The following is a 21,012-nucleotide window of genomic DNA, read 5'->3' on the forward strand; positions in this document are numbered from 1 at the left end:
TTTCCATTGCCCTTTCTTACAGACAATCTTCAAGTGCTTAAGAAGACCTTAAAAACGCGTTAATACACACACCACCTTTGCGAGGTGAGTGTTCTCTGTCCCTCTGGCCTGGGGGAGCCATGATGACAGACAATGATTTCCCAGCAGTCACTCAGCAGCATCCCTGTAGCAGAGCTTGGAAGGGAACCCAGCTCTCCCAGCTTTGCACCACTGCACGCTTGGGCTTTGCACACCACAGATCACTCCCACTCCTGCCATTCTTCCTGGTAAGACACTGCGCTGTATATCCAAAATCTGAAAGCCTTTGTTCCTTAAAAGCTTGATTGAACTAATTATGGCTCTATTGTCATGGTCTGAAACAACGTAGAGACACAGCAGACAGTTTCTGGTTTTAAGTATGGTAAATGTCAGTGTTTATGTTTTTGTTAGCTGTCCTAATTATCGTGTGTCCTCTAAAATTCTCTGTTGTAATTACCACTCACCATACTGACACCTACTGCTAAGGAGGGAGCTGATCAGCTGCAGGATTTCTTTATTCCTGGACCCAGCCAACAAACTGCATGTGACACCAACAGATGTTTCTGGTTTTAAAACAGTGGGAACTTCATGAACTGTTTTCCCCAACCTCCCAGGAGTAAATGCCACCATAGTTGAAAACTTGGAAACATTTGTCAGGCTCTGAACAAAGCTGTGAACGAATGCTACAGTAATTTACTACTTCTATAGCCCATTTTTTTAAAAAAAAGAAAGGACGAGACTACAGAAAAGACCATTAGCAAAAGCAGTACTGTGGGGGTTTTGCCAGTACAGGCTTTGTGCTATCCACATCTGTATTACAGCACATGGAGAAACAGCTAAGGAGAATATCACTCTAGAGAGTGTTTGTAACTTGGTGTCTTTTGTAAGGGAATGCCCATTAACTCACAAGGCTGTTCTGAATTGTTTGCAGCATAAAGGGAATAGCTTGGCTCAGATTCCATAGCTGTAACAGTACAGGGAGAGGGAAGAAAAAAATCAATAAGTTCAGTGTAAGCAAGTCAGAGCAACCTTTAAAATAATAAGACAAATCAATTTATTTCACAAATGTCTTTATTTCCAAATGCCATTGTTTGGTACTTTCTGCTGTCATTGCCCATGACATTTGAGAAAACTTGGCTCTTAGTCATTTAGGTGCAGCAGAAATTATCATGTAACAGCCATGTGAAAAGATTATACATTCACCACGGTGCAGATCTGCTGTAACAACCTTGTCCTATGGGGTAAAGAGTGTTTAGGAGGCGGGGGAAGGCAAGAAAGACAAGTTTTAAATATGGACAGAAAAGCCCTACTTTATTGCTATATACAATGAAAAGTAATTATAGAGAAAAATGAAAGCTGCTTCTTGCTGTTAGCAGGAAGAATAAGGGAATTCTCTTCCTTTTTAAAGCTTGGAGTCCATTTTGATATAATTGGTTCCAGAATTATTTATGACATTAATTGCTGCATTATCGACTGCCTGTCAGCTCTTCTGGCAGTTAGTCCATCTTTCTTACCACAGAAAGCCAGCTCAGCCCAAACTAGACTGACAAGCTAATTATACCCATCTTCCCCTTCAATGACAAATGCTGCTCATCGGAAACCTTTCTAGAAATAAGCTTTCATTCTTTCCCCTTTTTCCTGAGCCAGACACAACCGATATCTCAAGGTACAGATCACAGCTGAAACTCTGCTCACAGGGCTATTAGCTCTGAACATCTCACTTGAGCCAAAAAACCTAAGCATCTTATGTTATCAAACTGTATGTCATTCCCTGATGCTAGTTTTCAGTGGATGTGCACTGGGCCATAGCTGTCACTCAGAGCTGTGGCAGATGGAAGAAACCTGACTGCATTAGCTGGGCCCTTCTTAACAGCTGAGGCAGGACTCTGACAGCCATTCCAAGGCTCAGAAGAAAGACTTTGTATTTCCCTCATGTAAATTTCTAGAATCAATATTTTACAGCTTTTATTTCCCTTTATTCCACAAATGGAGGGTGACATTGCCCAGAAAAAAAAGTATTCCTTTAGAGTAAGGAAACTGGGAGTATTGCTTTGAGGGGAAAAACATCCTGGAAATGAGGGGAAATTCCAGAGGAAAAGAAATTACATGGTCAACACAACACTGTCACCTCCATTGGAGCCCAGGATCACATTAAAGCAGCCTGTTGCCCTGGATGCTCACCTGTTCAGGGATGCTGTGCCGTTGTGCTGCTGTAAACTCTTATGCACCACACAACTCAAAGCCAGTTCCTCTCTTCCATTTTCCAACATTTTATATATATAAATATTTATTATATTTTGTTTCTGTATGTTATTTGCAACTGTAAGAGATTTAAGCATCTCTGGGTTAGTTTGGGTGTTTGTTTCTTTTTTTCTTTTTTTTTATTTTAAGGATTAGACCTTAGAACACCCACACTATGATAATTCTTACCAGATTTGGGTCCTGTTTATGTAGAGGCCAGAGCAGTAAAAATTATGATCATCACAACACCAACTTCATATGCCCTTCTCAGCATCTATTTATTTGCCCTCCAGTTCACTTCTTTGTCTGTTGAAGAATTCAAAATGGATGTAGTGGCTGGTAAGAGGAAAAAGACCCAGTATCTCTTCTGAATGGAAACAACCATATACGTACCATATATATACTATGTACACAGTGAATCTCAGTCTCGCTTTTTCAGAACAAGGTTCAGCATTACAACTCCTATTAGCAGACACCCCCTCACAGGTAGTCTCCAAATAAAACCCAAATACTGAATTATACCTCTGCCTAGGTGAAGTCATTTCAGATCAGAGGCAAGAGATGTGCTGGCAGTACAACGCAAGATAGCTAATCTTACCACTACCTAAACCTGCCATCCAATGCACTCAGTCTGACAGCTATCAGCAGCCAAAATTTACTGGGATTGTACTACGCATTTCAACTAAATAAAACTGAGGTCAGTGTTTCAGCAGGCCTGTAGTGAAAAATGGCCATGGACATTGCAATTGCTGTGTTAACTTTTCATTTTATGCAACAGCACAGTAAGAAGTTATACGGACTTAAAAAAATGGTAAGAAAGCCAGTTAAAATGACCACAGGGCTGCCTTGATTTTCATCCTGTCCTTTCGTATCCTTATTTCAGAAAATACTTGCAGTCCCTTGCTTGAACTGAACAGGCTCCTGGTGTTGGGTTTTTTTTTTTTGTGAATACCAAGTTGACAAGCAAAGTGATGGTTGTACTTAAGAGTTTCGTGCTTTTTACACTTTTTCTAGGTAAATTCTATGGGAAAAGCAGCAGACAAATTGAGTCTGAAGCTTTACAAATTGGCTACTTAAACCACTCCACACCTATAAATTGTGTAGTGCTGTAGGTTATCTTTCTTTATACACTATCCTTCATGACAACAGGACCTAGAGGAGAGAACTGAGACCTGATAAACAGATTAACTACATGCTAAAATATTACGGAGCAAGTAAGAAGCAAGGAAGATAAGTAAACCATGTGCTCAGTAGATGATACAGTAATATTTGTGTCAGTATTTTGTGCTTTTCTGTTCACTTTTTTTTTTTGTGCTTTTCTGTTCACTTGTGAACAGAAAGCTACTGCATTTATGGGATTCCCAAAATTTTGAATAGATATGAAATATTTCCCTGGTACTTTGAAAAGACAAAGACCCAGGGAACTACAGGCTAGTCAGTCTTGCCTCTTTGCTTGACAAAATCATGGAGCAGATCCTCCTTGAAACTACGCTGAGGCACATAGGAAATAAGGTGATTTGTGACAGCCCATATGATTTCACCAAGGACAAATTGTGCCTGAAAATGTTGATGGCCTTCTGTGATGGGATGGTTAAAAGAAGAGCAAGAGACATCATCTACCTGGGCTTGTGCAAAGCACTGGACACTGTCCTGCATGGCATCTGTGTTTGGAGAGACATGGATTTGACGGATGGGCCACTTGGTCATAAGGGAATTGGTCGGATGGTTGCAATCAAAGAGTTGTGGTCAACAGCTCAATGTTGGAGACCATCGGTGAGTGGCATTCCTTGGGTCAGTATTGGGATCAGTGCTGTTTAATAATTTTGTCAGCAACATTGACAGTGAAACTGAGTGCACTTTAGGGTCCCTTCTAACCCAAATCATTCCATGATTCTATGATTTTTGTACAATTTTCAGAATCAGAGCGGCTGTGACAGCAGGATCTCTTGTAAAGTTAGGAAATGTAAACATGGTGATTTCACTTTGATTCACAAAAGTATGTGCAATATATTCTATTTCTGCATACTTTGTAAGGTAATTTTAGTTCCAGATCATGATCATATTAAACACAAATAAAACTAGAGTGAAAACAAATGACTACTCATGTGCTTGAAGTAAACTCTGTGAGATGTAAATTGTTTATAAATTCAGCAAGATTCCTTTTTTTTCCTCAGTACTTGGCATTCTGAGAGCATGTAAACCACCAGGAAGTGATTATTAATGCAACGTATTATAACTCTGCTGACCAACCCTAGACTTTTTTTCCTTATCATTTATCATTTTTTTCTATCATCTTACTGATCATAGTTCAGCGTAGCTGATAGAAAATTGCCTACTTTTTTTTTTATATTCCACTATTGCAGTGGTCTTTACACAGCTTATTCACATTAAGCACTAAACATGTGTGCAGAACACTAAATATTCTGAAAGAGAAAAATTTGTTTTCCTGTAAAACCATCAGTAAATATATAAAGTAATACTCAGCCTGTCAGCATTTCTGCCCAATAACATAATGAGGTGATAAGTTACTTCAAGAGCACTAAGAATAATAGCCTACTGGGCTTTAATTTGTTGAGGTTAAATGAATAGCCTTATGCTTTAAAAGAGTACCTTCTACCACCAAAATCAGTGTTAGCTTTAAGGACTCATTGACAGCTGAAATAAAGTTGCTAGGGCTTGTATACTGCTGACCTTGATAGCTTTTTAGTTTAAAACATTTTAAAGGTACATGTACAACAACATTGGTGAGGGAGAAAAAAAAGAATACAAATGCCAGGAGATCTAACAGAAGCAAGATGCATTTGGTTTTGACTTCTAATTAATCAAGATAACATCTCTTTCAGCCATTAGACAGTAAAATCAATAACTTTGGCAGTCTGACTGCCACTTAGACTTATACACCAACACCTATTATTGGCAAAACTGTGATGTATTTAACCATTTCATCCTTTATTATATTAAAAAAGGTAACCAGTCACTGTGAGAGAGTACAGGAAAAAGTCCATCACCACAGTATGTTACTACCTATTCACTGGCATATTTCCCACAAAGTGTACCCCCAGATGATCCTCGGTGAAACCTTTCGCTGCTCCTTTCACTGCTCCTTTCCCTTACTTAAGTGACTGCTATAGAAATAAATCACAGCTAAGCACCCCAAATCTCAACTGCACCACTACCAGTTCTCAAGGGAAACTGGAAATTTTATGCTTCTGCAAATCAGTGATATTCTGAGCTAAGCAGAAAATGCTACAAGTAATGCTGCTGTAATAGTGCTGCAGAAAAAGAAATGGCACCTGACCAGAACAAGAGGCAGGTCTCAGAAATCATTATAGTGGTTTCATTTCAGAGGCAGGTTAAATAAATTCTTTTGCATAAACTGCCTATGGTGAGGCCCTGCAACCTCTTCCCCTGGTCAATAATCCCATTAAGTCTGTGACATTCTTACAAAAGTGCCAAATCCTGAAATATTTTCTCATTAATTAGCTCATTTTCCAAACAATCTCATTGAATTTAGAATTTTAATAAATGCATGCAAAAAATTCTTAATTCACAAAAGAAGAAAAGATCTAGTCCATTTTATCTCATTTTAGGAACTCTTTCAAGGTTTGACCCATCTTAATTTATGAGACTTAAAGATGAAAAGTTTTTCTACGGCTGACATTTTGAAGGCCACACAAACTTCGTAACTCTGCTTCTTTTCACTGGCCAGGTAACCTGGTCTGGTATCAAGAGTCCTCAACAGATGACTAAAATTAGTAACTCCAGTCAGGACCTGCAGTTAAGGCTCTTCCATTAACCTATAGAATCTGTTCAACAAAGTTGGGACTTACTGATGCATAGCAAGATTGTTTTCATTCCCCTTCCATAGCAAAGACTATTTTCCAACTGAACCTCTGATGAACTACATTTACCACTGGAAGCCTTGACTCCACAGATTCAATACCTGAAGTCATTAAAAAAACTTTACTAGAAAATAGAAGTCTAGGAAATGGTGGACATTGTGGAGTGGTTCCAAAAAACTAAAAAGATTTGTTTGTTTTCATTCCTTCCCGCACATTGATGATAAAAAAGATTCCTAGAAAAGACTGAGCCTTTGCAATCAGCATTGGGTAAGCAAAGTGCAACACAGCTCAAGACATTAAATCAAATTATTTAACAGATGCATATTTAAGGACAATACAAATGGACCAGTAATTATGATATTAAAGTGTTTTCATGCTATCTTTCTTTTCCTATTCTTCACAGTGATCAGATGCACAGTTAATTACACTTAATAACGATAATTATGGCCTTATTTTACAAAGCAGCAAATTAACTCAATCAGGCATTTCATAATGTATAGGATGATATGGAAAATATTACAGCAGAAGACAAATATTTAAAATCAACATTGCTCTGTAGGGGTCTTTTGACTCATCTTCCTTTACCATACCACTAATCTATTGTACAGTGTGGGATAACTCCCATTAAGGCAAATGGGAAATCTCTATCCTACATAAATCCTGTGAAACTATCTGGCAAAAATCTGAGTTTCATTTTCAGAGAGATCTGATGAACTTATATTGCTGACAAGTGTGAAAACATCCTGCAATGACACAAAAATGAGTGGATAGAATCCAACATGATAATTTGAATAAAGAGTCTCTGTTCTACACTTGAGTTTCTTTGAGATGTTAGCTCATTTATGAAGGAGAGAAAGAATAAATATGTCTTGTCTTCAGCAGGAATGTGATGCACAATGAAGAAAGAAATTTAGGAATAAGCTTTCTGCCACAATCTTAACTCTGCCCCGTGGAACACACTTACTACCAAAAATCATTACACACATACTTGATTTATGAAGGTTGCCAACTGTAGCCAGCTATATTATAAAAACCACTTAAAAATATTTTTCTACCCCCTATGTCCTTTTATAGTGTTCAGCATTGTCATTATTGTAAAAGAAGGAGGCATTGCCCATGCCTTTTCCCCTCTACACCTTCCCTCTTACTAATTTAATTTTCTGTTTTCACTTTATAAGTTCACTGTTTGTAGGAACATAATACATGCAAAAGCTTTTGTTGCAGGAGGAGGACGTATAGCCACATTTCTGCAATCCAAGCAGCTTGACAGGAGGACTTTATGGTATCACCAAAAAGAGCAAAGAATCTACCATCTCAGCTTACACCACACTTTCCCATTGCAAGTTTTTTTGTGCATCAATCTCCATGACACAGAAATAGTCCACAGCCTCAGCAAAACTATTTCAGATGTCATGCTCTGCCAGCAATAGAACCACCTTGTGCCACTGTAAATGGGGACAAAGGGATGTGGTTTGCCTCTCAAGATGCAACTTGACCTGTCACAGAATGGTATTGATTTACATTTCTGCTGTTAGTCAGACAAGGCTTATTTCCTCTGTAAGGTGCCATTAAGAGTGATATATTACCTGGATTTTGCTCTGCCATCCCTGCAGGTCTCAACTGCAGATCTACCAGAAGAATTTTGCAGGTGAGCCCAATGTTCCATGGAAGCTCCAATTTATCTCTTGCATGCAGAAAGGGGAGACCTTCAAGCCAACCTGTTTTCCCTTCATTAGTAGCATTGTGGGGAACTATCAGCCCAACACAGAGAGTCTTTGTGGGCAAGGCAGCACTTCTTTCTCTGCTCCTCGGAACACCAGTTCCTGATGCAACTTTCTCACTGTACTATGAACCTCACCTTTCATTGAACACCTCATGAACATACCCAATGCATAAGATACAATGTGAAATGTAGATATTTTTCCTTCTGAGAGAAAGCAAGTCAATCAAATTTTAACATCAATATAGCCAGTATTAGGAGTTTCAAAGAGAGAACCTCAATTCAGGTCTCAGCACACTAACTTGACTTCTCCCAAATGTTTTATAATAGAGGAAAAAAGAAGGGGTCTTTTGGATATATTGGTTTTGTATTTCTGACCTAATTAGGACTATACCAATATATGGGGTTTTTTAAAGGTTTTCAGACTTTTGGATCTGCAGTTGATTGCAAAGATTAAGAGAAAAAAACCTTCTTAAAAAATATTTTTGAACTTCAGACAACAAAACAATACAACATTCCTTCCCAACACTGTGATGGATAGATAGGTGGTTCCAAATACATTTGTCAATACTCTAATAAAACTGTACAAAAAATGTGTATATTAAACACATTCCTTCATTGAACCTTCTCTTCCACTGCCATGTCATGTATGTTTTATGAGTCTTTTTTAACATACAGAATAAAGGACTGCTAAATCCATGCTTGATTTGTCACTATGCCTAGGTATCCAAAAGATTTGAATAGAAACCAGTCCAATAGCCTGTAGGTACCACTGACTTTTTAATACAAAAGATTTTTATTTTTTTTTCAACTTCAACTTGCCGGGGGATTCGCATTATCAGAGGCTGATTGTATTTGGGAAATGCTTAAATTGAATCCTCTGCATTCACCTCCCAGGCTGCTAAATGAAATAGTGTCCCCTATGTTAAACTGGAAGTTAGATTAGGAGCAGGCACTCATCCACTGCAATCAATGACAAGCTAATGGGGCTGCTGACTATAAATTCTCTGGAAACCTAGATGTGAAGCTCTTGATTCAAGTGATCTGTGCTGCAGACCTTGAGCCACTGCAGATAATCAGTTTTATGTACACAAACTTTTTTGGGCCAGCGTTAAAAGACACACTATTTGAAAGAGGATGCCAACACGATAACTTATGCTGCCTGCAACTCAGCTTACCAGGATGTAAAATATCCAGAGGCTGTACAATCAATAAATTATCAACTTCTTGGTACAATAATAATCACTATTGGCTGGATCCCAGGCTAGAATAAATAAATAACACGGGCCATGCATGGCAAGTTGCTTCATCGGTGGTTGAAGCCTTTTTGTCTTTATACGTTTTGATTATAAGGAGTATCTTTGGCAAGTCAGTGCTATTTCTGAGTAAACAGTTCATGTATTTGGGTCACCCTTAGAGAAAGCTCGAAAGACTTATCCTTCTGACTTGGGGGAAAATTGCAGAAAAAAAGGGTGCTGACCTCCTGTCTGTCTACTTGGTGGCTGGTAAATGTTAGCACAGCTTGATAATATCAATTAGACTGGGAAGCTTTATTTTAAGTTTTTTGAACTATTACTACTGCCTGTGTCCATTTGTCTTTTTTATTCTCAAGATGTGCTATGACAAGGATTAAATGCGACACACACCAAACTTTGAATGTCCTGCAGCCAGTTCCAATGGCTTGGATGCTGTCATTTCAAGCTACATCAGGAACAGTGGCTCAATGGCTGCATCTGTGACACATGTCAGAAACTTTTAAATGTCTGCTCTTTTTTTCATCAGGATGCTTCTGTATCTTAGCTAGGGAAGAGATGACATTTTGTGTTTGGGTGGAACTTGTTGTGGTTCCCTCTTCCTGCCTCCTCTAACTGTCAGCCTGAGTTTCCCCTAAACATATCAAAATACAGACAAATAAACCTTGTCATTTAGAAATATATTCAGTAGTAACCACGCTTGAAAACAATGTTTTAGGAGGAACTTGGGCACATTTTCTCATAGAATGATGAGCTACACAAAACACAGCACTAGGCTATTTCTGACCTTTGTTATGTGCCGCCTTAGAAGATTGATGTGCACAACTCAGATACACACGAATCCCTTAACATTTCTGTTCTTTTTCCATTAAAGTGGAATAATTTGGCATATAAAATACACAGGGTACCGCGGTGTTTTTTTCAAGGTTTGGAAGAATTAACATTTTGATAAGAATACATAGTTTAAGGGTAGAAAATGGATCTGCTAATGGACACCAAGGTGTCTCAGGGTAGAACTCCAGGAGCCGAAAACATAATTCAGAAGAAGAGAGCAGTCTTGTATCATTATCATTCATTTAAAACAAAGCAATGTCATTTTTAAGATCAGATTGGGATTTCTTTGTCTTTCAAAATTAAAAAAAAAAAAAAAGAAAAAAGCTTAAACTCTAGACTCCTTGATTATGACATTTGCCCTTTGGGTTTAATTGATATAATAAACAGTAATTTTTCTTCCTTTTCCCCAGGCAGCTCAAATTCTTCAGATTCTACTGTGTTTTTTGTGACTGTGTATGGGCAGCCAGACATGTTTCACACAGTTAAACACTGTGTAATTTTACTCTGGGGCTCTCTTTGCCCATTTCAGCTGGCCATGTTTCAGTTGGATTTGAGTAGCAGTTGGACTTAAATATTTTATCTCCTTAAAATTAAAATAATTATTTGAGTTCCTTGTTCAACTTATTTTTAAAAACATGAGAAATGCAATGGTGGTACGTGAGCTTGCACATATATGCAAACATGCAGTTTAATCTTTTTTTTGAAAATACATCTTAAATTCCCTGCGAGTTCTAGAGGGGTCCTAGAAGGATTAGCTCCTTTTTAGGGAAAGCATTCTGCCTGCTCACATCTGATTGTGAGGAAAGCTGGGTTCAGATGGAAGATGCTCATTATCAGAGGGTAACCTGAGACACTGCAGAGAGAATTGCCAAGACTTGAAGTACAATGCAGCCACTCTCTCTGGATGGATAAGCATTCCAGTCCCCAGTGCAGTGCCCAGCCTTTGCTGGGTACTCAACACACTGTGCATTCTACCCTGACATTTGTGGCCTCCATCTTCTTTGTTTTGGTTTTCCTCTAAGGCACTGCTTCCTGATGTATTTTATTGCTAGATTATAGACCATAATTCCAGACATAAAGATTCATTAACTTCTATTAAACTTCAGCTAAGTTACTTTAAAAGTGAATCCTTCTTCAGTTACCTTTTTCTTGGCTGCACTGAAGGCTAAATGAAAAAGTTAATACAAAACAAATCAGAGAATCACATAACCAGAACTATCACTGCACACAGTCAAGAATTTACTTCAGCATTCCATATAATTAGGAAATCGGTAACTGAGTAGCAGAAAGAAATGGGGGAGGGGCCAGAATATATTTCATATCAACAGTTACACAGCTGTGGATTGTTTAGGACAAACAAGAATCCCTAACTTTTCATGGTGCTACTCTTCTCTGTGAGTATGAGGAGAGGTGGCCTATGAGCAGGAGATGAGATTCATAAAAAGAAGCATTCTGCAATCTAGCCAAGAACTCCTATAATTTATGCAAGTGTGGTACAGCCATGATTAAACAAGAAAACATAGCCACAGCTGTCTGTTGCACTTACAGAAATGCTTTCAAACACATGAGCAGCAATAATACAAATAAATAACTTTCAGAAAATATGGCATACCATGGCCTCAAATTCAAACTGCTCCGAAAAAGGACAACTGTTATTGCTATTTATGTCAGAACACCCTTAAGGATAAATTTTAACAATGGCATTAAAAGTGACATTTAGGATTTAGTTTTTTTAAAAATAGAAAAGAAAAAAAGGTTTTAAATATGGAATTTTGTATAAAATAAAACTAGAATGAGAACACAGTTCTTTCAGTATGTTATTCCAGTAGAGCTGGGAATATTTTAGTTAGCTAAATCTAAGCATCCTCTCAGGTAAGGTTATATTAGATATATTATTCCACTAGAAAAAATAGGCCATATATTTTTATTTTAGTAACTTTTAAAAGTAAACCACTGAAATAGGCACAAACTGAAACCACCTATCCTGTCTCAAAGTCCTGAAACTTATTTTCCTACCTTTCTGTCAAACACTATTAGCACAGTCTGCAGGTCTAGAGTGTTTGTTCAGATTTCAAAAATTTCAGTGAACCTGGACTTTGAGGTAGGGAAAATGTGAACTTACTAAGCCTTAAAACCCAAATGGCAAATGTAGCAGAATACCTTATAGACTAAATCCTTCAAGTTTTGATTTAAGAAAAAACATAAGCCAAACCGACCAGACCTCACTAAATGCTTAAATAAAATTACTTTTGGAACAGATTAAAATTTTTAAAAATAATATTAATTTCTTTTTGATATATAACAAAATGTTTCCACTTGTTAATGTTCCAGAAATTTATCTATCAGCAGCTGCTTCAAAACTAATAAATCTGGGCTTCTTTCTTAGTATGGGTGATAGACACTCACTCTTTACATCAAATATTTTGATTCCTTATGTCAAATGCTCTGCTTTAATACCTATTTTGATGCCCCATAAAAATAATGCAAACTGTTCCAGCATGAACCTGAACCTTGTGCTTGGTTTTATATTGCCACTAGTTACTTCAGGTGCAAAAGTGAATGCGCAAATGGAGCAAAACATTCAACAGTACAACATCTTATGCCTGGCTTTGTTAATTTAAGGCAGACTGCTATTTTTTCCTTTTAAACTGGGTGTGCATTACTATATTTTGTGATATTTGCTCCTACTGCCATTGATGTTGAAAGCTTTGCCACTGACATGAATGGAAAGAGGATAAGACTTAGAATGTGCTTATGATATAACCTTGTGATTAACATTAACAGCTGGTAGGGGTGTTTTTTTTAATCTTAAGCCTCATAAATACAGCTGAAAAAGCATTTATCTGAAAGTGGAAAATGAAGGCTTAGCTAAAGCTGTGCAATCTTTTCGTAATGAAACCCAGAACTAGCCTGATTTGGGAGAGCTGCTAGAGGTTTGACATTCAGGCCGGTTTTGCTAACCCCTCAGTGAACATAGTGGGTTTACAGATTCAGATGAAAACCACATACAGCTCAGCAGTGATTTTGGCTGAACAATGCTTTCAGCTTTTGCTCAAACTTGAAACTTATTGGGTGTGAACCCACAATAACCAAAACTTATAAGAAAAAGAAAGACTGGCATGAGCACCATGTGGACAGAAATCATGCAAGACTCTCAGAAATCCAAGTACGGCAAGCAGTAGCTGCGGGGGCAGATATGTTAGGCATTACAGATGTTGAGTTCTCGAAGCTCCACCACCATCTGAATGGACAAAGAGGAGTGTAATCAGTGAAGCTCAAGTTAATCATATCAGGCACTACATGACAACTGTAGTTTATCCAGATCGTTTCCCAGTGCATTGACATTAGCATTGCCTTTTATAATATGTGCATTGTATAGTAGGTGGTGATTTGGTGGTTTGGGAAGTAGCCAAGGAAAGAGACTCAAAGTATAGTGAACTTTCTTCCAAAATTGATGTTGAAATTTGGCTACCTGAAACACATTACAAGTCATGGTTAAATCAGTAGGGTATTAAAAAGGAAATGACTCTTGAGCAGAGAAGTTTTGCTTTTCCCCTCTCTTGTATTGTAATCCTCTGACCAGCCCTAAATCGACAACTAAGCTAAAGGAAATTAAAGAAAAGATGAATAAAAAAAAAATCTCAAGCTGGGTCAAATTCATCCCCAATGTAGCTTAGCTCAAGTAGAGTTAAATCAATGGAGTTCCACCAGGGATGAATTTGGCTTATTGTCAAAAGGAAATGAAGCAACTGTGCCCTCATTTACAGCTATCAACTTAAACAGAAATTTCATTATAAGGGAATTTCTGAAAACAATTCCTAGGTAAATGAAAATTGCTAAGGTTGAACAGCATGTGTGTTTGAAAATTCCCTGAAGTCCACAACTGTCTGCTTACTTGGTTGATACACTGAACGCTGGCTAATTGAGTGCTCACATTGTTTCAAAGGTCTTATAAAATCAGAGTAAACTATAAAATGAATTGCAGATTGTCTTCAGAAATCTCCTTTCTTTGTTTTCCCTACATTGAATCTTAAATACTCAATTGCAAAAATAGTGCTAATTCAAAAGTAGGAGGGCAATTGCAGATAAAAATGATGCTAGTAATATCAATTTTGGTTACCTTGGTATTCTTGATTTGATTTCCCCCATTCCAATGTAAAAGTAATGTAGAATTTCTTAAGCTGCACACTTCTGCCACTTATGTTCTCCAGAGTATGATCTAAAGAGATCCTCTGAAGCTCCTCTCTATTTCCAAATAAAATAATGAATTAAAGCTTACATTTAATACTGTAATTTCCAAACAGATTCCTTCCTATATGTTTTACTATAAAGCTATTTTACCATAAGGATAATTTCTGTTCTAAGAGGATCTATGGAATTGTGGTTGAGATGTGAGATGATCTGTTATAAAAGTTCAGGATTAAGATAAAACTAGGTTAAAAAAAAAAAAAAAAGAAAACCAAAAAACCAACCCTTGACTTTACAGTTTTCTTTTTTGAATTGGCAGCAAAACTTTCAATCAGAATGCAAAATATTTGCAAGAAATTTTAAACTTGTGCTGGGAGAATGTTTTGAACACATTTAGAAACTTTGCTCTCACAGCCTAAAAACTGCATGTAATGTTATAATGTAGAATATAATTTACATTAAAACCTACAAACACAACTAAACTAGAACTAAACATATTTTCCAAGATGCTGTTCCCTTAAAATGCTGAGGATGCTGAGATGATGATGATATTTTGTGAATGTGCCATGACCACGACTTAGCTTGTCCTTAAAAATATCTGCTCCTTGAAGGCTTGTGAAAATCCTGATCTGAAGCCTTAATCTAATTGTCAGCAACTCTAAGCAAGGGTCAGCTTCAGGTTGACACCACCACCAGAGGCAAGTCCATCAGAGTCACCTAACCTAAAAGGTAACTTTTAGAAAGATTCAGCTGCTTTAGTACTGCATATGGAAAGTATATTAATTCAGCCAGTTTTGATGAAGTAGGAGTGCTGACTATATCCCGAATGTTCTCACATAGCAAACGCCAAAGAAAATACTCTGAAGACTTCTTAAGGGCAGGTCATAAATCATTGGAAGAAGCTATTTTTTCTCAGGCCTAACTCACTTGTAATCCAAGGTCTTGGTAAGGTACTTGGATAATATTAGAAGTAAAATGAGAATTAACTCATTTTAAGTAAAACAACATTCTCTAACCAGATAATGCCATCAGAGTGGCATAAGGAAATCAAAGGTTCTATCAGATGTTCACAATCACAGGCTAACTCCAAGAAGGCTCCAAATCAGGAGATATCTTGGGTCCTTCAAGCCATTTAGATATGCTTATTTATATAATATTGCGCATCTGTCCCACAGAGTTTTAGCACAGGCTTCGTCCCATAGTAACATCTTTAATGGCTTGTTTTATCAAAATCACATCTTGGTTTCTTTGTTTTATTCCCATTACTTGAAGTAGAAAGGACTGCAGAAAGCAGATTTTAACTAACTAGCAGAAAAAGACTAGCCACTGAGATGTAACAGTTACCAGGTGTACATATAAAAACACTGAAAAAGCAAACTATGCATTTCAATTGTTACACTACAAGTAACAATTGCTTGCAGTGCAATGACATGGCAATTGAAACAGCTAAGGACACAGCTAGAGATCATTAGGAACAGAGGACAACAGCCAGAAAGCCATGCAAGACCTCTGACTTCATATCACCTGATTCACTGTCAGATTCCACAGACTGAACCTGCAAATGGATGCTTAGAAATCTATGTGTCAAACAAACAGACTCAATCTTGGCTATATGGTTACACTTCTGGAAAGCTGAATTTCATCTTTTTCTTTCACATATGCCAACCATTTAACAAAGCAAAAAGACAGACAGCTCTACACAGAATAAAGAAAATAAACTTTCATGAACTGGGCAAGCAGAGACTCATGTGCCAACTATCACACCACATAAAGAAGAAATATATGGTAAGACTCAGTGTGAGTCAGTATAAAACGGGTTGATTCAGAACCTCACCACAAAGGCTGCATCTAGCAAAGTTTTGCTGGGGGCAAACATTTCCCAACATACTCATATTGTTGGCAGGAATAAAAAATATTAATATATCCACTGGCAGCAAGTGAAACCTGTAATTTACAGAAAGCATTTTTAAAAGCACAGACAGGTTTGCTTCTTTCTTCTCACTTAAATGGGAGCAACCTTACACCAACATACAGAGGTCTTTCAACTGCAAAGAAGATGCAAGGATCAAACACTCAGCAATCATATTCTACTCAAAGAACCAAATGCATTAAAAAGTGAGCAGCCTATCAGCCCTCCAAAAGTTAGTAACCCTAATTTTCATGGCTGATACATTGATTTCAAAGGGACTCACAGTTTGAGTAAGGCAAATACTAGAATAACTACTGTGAGAGTCAGGCCTAACAAAGGAAAAAGTGGTTTCAGTGGTAACATACTTTCAGCAATGCCATAAATCATTTATGCATGCAACAGATTCAATTAGAGCCCATGTGCTCTAAAGTTAGGTTTGTGTATCCATAACAGCAGGATTTTCACTGAAGGTCATTCATCTTTGGACTTTCATTTCAACATTTCAGTTTGGATCTTTTTCTTGTTTTTAATTATAAGATTAGGAATTAATATTTTCAATACATAAAGTTAGGAATGTAGTAAGTACAGCTTCTATAGGCATCTCCTAGTAAAAGCATATCCTTCTAGTCTTCATTTGTGAAGACGTGATGTCTTCCAAAAGGCAAAGTACTGGTCATCACAAGACTGAACCTAAGACAGAAGCTTGGATAATTTTTATTTTTTATTAAATTTTTAGTATTTGATTTAGATTTCAAACATTGTTAATTGTCGAGAAACGTGACTGGTCAAATTTTTCTTGTTGCAACATAAAGAACTAAGAATGCAGTGGTTCCTTTGAAAGATACATATTTTAAAACCTTGATAACTTTGTAGGCAAATCTTCTATTTTTAATAGCCTAGTGAATCTCAGGAGGGAAAGATGTGTCATGTATGGAGAAGGGGGAGCAAAGGAGAGAGTGTGGAATCTCTTCTTAGATTACTCTGCTGCGACTTTCATCCTAAATGATAGCTCAGTTAAGAAACACAGGCACAATTCCCACTGAGGAAAGAACCAAGTGTAGATAGCAGCCCCAGGTTTGAAAAGTTTGCCATCTCTTAAAGCAGAATTTCAGCAGAACACAGCTGAAAATAAAATGCTCCACCTATCAAAAAAAATTATTTTAGCATAAACAGTAATAAGCATCCATGCATGTTTTTAAATAATGTCCTAATACATGTTAGTAAGATAAAATAATTATTCATAGATTATCCTTTTGATTTTCCAGAACCAGACACATTTAATATGAATTCCTTTTAAGCAAATTTTAATTAGGGCTTTACCATATTTAACTATAGGTATATAATCCCTCAAGTGAAAACAAAAACCAAAGTGGAAGACACTTTGTTCACATTTCCTTCCAAAAATATTTTTGCCTCCAAAGCTTTGCTAGGAAGAAAATGCTCCTGAAAATGATACAAATGGTTTTGACATTAGGAAAAGTAAACAAGCAAAATAAAGATGGAAAAATCATGCGGTCAGTTTGCAAGTGCTGTTTATTGTTTGAGGCAGGGTTAAAGCCTTTATAAAGACAAGAACATATATGCAACCAGACTGAAAGTGACATTAGGTTATTCCAAACACCCCTGCTCAGAACCCTGCTGCCTGTAATATTGCCATGGCCAAAATGTGTGGAGACTTCAAAACGGACAACATAATAGGAGCAAACTAGGACTGCTGTTATTTTGGTAACCAAGAGAAAGGACAAGTGCCCTAAATATTTCTAATTATATTTTTGATTAAAGAAAGAGGCATGTAGTTTTCATTTATCCAATATCTCCTAGGACTTCTAAAGTGAATTGGCATTTCATTTGTAGTCACATGACATTAGAAGAGGCACTGTAGGTGGCCAAAATGTGCTTTACAGACACCAATTTGCATGGCAAACAGCTCAGAGCTCAATTTGAACCCTAAGTGGTGTGAACTAGATTGTTCTACGTTCATCACTGACTTTAAATATCTGTTAAAGATTTATTATAGACTTTCAGAATGAGCAAAGGCTTCCATTTACTGAGTAAGGCCTAACATGCTCAGCAGCAGCAAGCTTTCCTTTGGCACTCTGCCAGTGTCTCATTCTATTTCATCAGTCAAACCCAATTTCACAATTGACTTCAATGTCCAGTTCACTTCCACCTGTAACACTAGCTGATAATAGACCCCCAAAGTAGGCAGTTTCTAAAAACTGACATTTTTTTTCAACCAGGAAAGTGAATAAAGGCCACCAAGCAATTTTAAACAAACCAAGAACAGCTAGGCAGTGATAGCTCTCAACTGGGACCAATATGCATGGGTTTGGAACAGTCCAGAGGTCAGAATTTTTGCATATTCCTTGGACAATCACATTGTATCTAGTAGCACTTAATATATGCATGAAGTATGGGACTTTTTTCACAGTAACGAGTTCATGATTCTAATATATTCAACCTCGTTATCAGAAAAGTAGGAAATTTGCCATGAATTTTTATTTTTCTGACTGAAAATTTGACAATAGCCTTTCCTACGTAGACATCAAAAGGGATTATTCAGAACTTGTCTCTCTATATTAGTAAAGCTGCTAATTATGTTTACTTTTGTTGATTTTTCTCCCCTCTGAATAATCCTATGCATCTGGTGGCAGATTATATCACTCCTTTTAGGCACTTTCCCCCCCTACTTAGATTTAAGCATTTAATTCTAAACATAGTCCCTAAAAGTTAAAAATATCTTGTTCAACAAACCAGGAATAATGCACATTGTCAATATCACTAATGAGGGCTTCTTCCAAGCATATACAGTTAAGCTGTGCCAGCATTAAGAAATGTTCACTTTTCTGAAGGTAAGAGTGAGTAAATGTTGAGATGTAATTTAAGAATTAGCAAATTTTGTTTGTCTGGGAAATTACTTAAATCTTTTTTCCTTTGCATATAAACAACTATACAAATCAATAGTACTTTGCATGGCCAAAATATTTTCAGGATATATTTTTCCCCCGTTGAAAGACAAAATAACCTGCCTAGGATCATTTAGGGGTGAGTGGGGTCCTACCAAACCGTGAACGGATTTGTGTAGGCATGTATGAGATGACAGAAACACAAGCACTTAATTCACAGGGAAAAAAATAAGAACAGATAAGGGCTTTTTCATCTGAAATTACAGCCTCCCTCTTTTATAAACACTTTGATATCAGCAGCCACTTTCTCTCAACAGGCAAGCCGGAGATAAACGCGCTGCGTTTGCGGAGGCGCCGAGCGCTGGAGCATGCTCACTGCAGCCCCAGGTGTGACCCCTGCTCTTCTGGAGCAGCAATTGGACCAGGCAATCCATCACAGTGCTCCTCCTGTCAGGCCGGGTGCTCGGCTGCAGCTGTCTGTCACACTGGTGGATGGAACCTGCTTAAAGGCAATCATGTCAATCTCTATGTGACTACTCAGACTAAGATAGAAGGATGATCTTGACAGGCTTGGCAAAGTCAGCAGAAGGCACTAGAGGACTTCAGTTACACGCTTAAAATTTAGATGCAATTTGTGCTTCTCATGTGGAGGGATCGAAGAGGCACCACAGCACTGTGTTTTATAGCTGGTCATCTCGGATGAATCTGTTGCCCTCAGAATGTTTTCCGTAGTAAATGTAGCGACATTTCCCCAGAATGCCTACAATAAAAAGGAAATTAATTACAGTTAGGACTGAAGTGGCATAATATGCAATAAAGCACATAACTAGGGAAATTTGAAGGAAGGAAGGGAGCAATTTTCTCTTTTCCTGCAAAAGAAAGTTTGTGTATTTGAAATATTCAGTATTGCCATTTCAAACAGCAGTTTTGAATCCACTGGGAAAACATGTGTTCAAATACATGCATGACCTATCCTGTTAAACAAAAATCCACAAGTCTCCTCAAAATCAGAACTACATAACACTGAAACATCACATACTGCATTTTAAATCACAGCACCTCTCTTCTGCTTTTGAAAAACAGAAAGTCTGGGTTGAAGTTATATTTTGTGCTTTCTGTTCTGTTCCTGCTATTTATTTAAAAGGTTTTCCTGGTGAATGAAACCAAAAAGGAAAAAAAAAACCAGCAAATAATTACAGTTTAATGTGGATCCTGGAAGAACCCTTCAAACTTTCACAGAGTCGTACTGCAAACACCTAAAGCCATTCCTGCTTTCCAGTGACAGCGAAGTGAAGTGACCGGCTGAAATCTGCATGGGAAGTCATCAACAGACACGGGCTAGAACAGTTAGCCCTCCAGACTCCAGCATACAAACAAACATTTAGTAAAAACATTTCCAAAGTATTTCTCAGAACACCATCACAACATTCCATGAGAAAGATACAATTATAATTATGTTACATATTGGCATATGGAGTATGCTTTCAAAAATTATCCAGAATACTGGTTTTGGGAAACAAGGTGTGTTATTCTCAGTGAGTACAGGCAGAAAGATGCCTGAGGAAGCCTTAACTGCTGCGGGTGAGACACACGTACCTGCAAATCTCACTACCTTATTCAAAAGCATCCCCTCTGGTGGTACTAAGTGGTATGTGAAAGCGTAAGTTCACAGTCACATCCCACCTGAGAACATCCTCAAAGATGCTAAATTTTACTAGCAGAGTTATTCTTTGAGCCCTCACACATGTATAGTCAAATTAAAGTCATCTCCCACGAACAGAAAGAAGGTGGAAGGGTCTCCTCTACCTTGGGAGTGTCTTAACAGAGCAGTCACTCTGCAAGTACCTAGCTCACCTCTATAAGGGCAAACATAACCTACCCCAAAGGGGACAAACACTGCCTTACATAAAGGGTAAAGACAGGGGAGGAGCAGAGCCTCAATTCATTGTTGTTTTAGATTTCCAAGACTCCCATAGCAAATACTGTGCCCACCTGCAGTATGAATTCACTATACAAGCTTTTATAATCTGCATCCATTTTTTTCCAGTATAACATCTGTCAGATAAGATCCTAAAGCTTTGGAAGGCATGGGTTGTGCAAG

At 37.6% G+C, this 21,012-nt stretch overlaps 1 long non-coding RNA gene across 1 annotated transcript in view; it reads right to left on the reverse strand.

Annotated features, from left to right (window-relative positions):
* Positions 1-17,520: 17,520 nt before the first annotated feature.
* Positions 17,521-21,012, reverse strand: part of LOC113989448 — a 102,705-nt gene continuing 99,213 nt past the window's right edge. Inside the window, exon 2 of the long non-coding RNA XR_003541272.2 lies at positions 17,521-19,671. This is a non-coding gene — a long non-coding RNA (uncharacterized LOC113989448). The remainder of the gene's footprint in view (positions 19,672-21,012) is intronic.

The sequence above is a fragment of the Pipra filicauda genome, unplaced genomic scaffold (genome assembly GCF_003945595.2).
Source record: "Pipra filicauda isolate LSUMZ 115617 unplaced genomic scaffold, ASM394559v2 scaffold207_size1410395_pilon, whole genome shotgun sequence".
Taxonomy (NCBI): Eukaryota; Metazoa; Chordata; class Aves; order Passeriformes; family Pipridae; genus Pipra; species Pipra filicauda.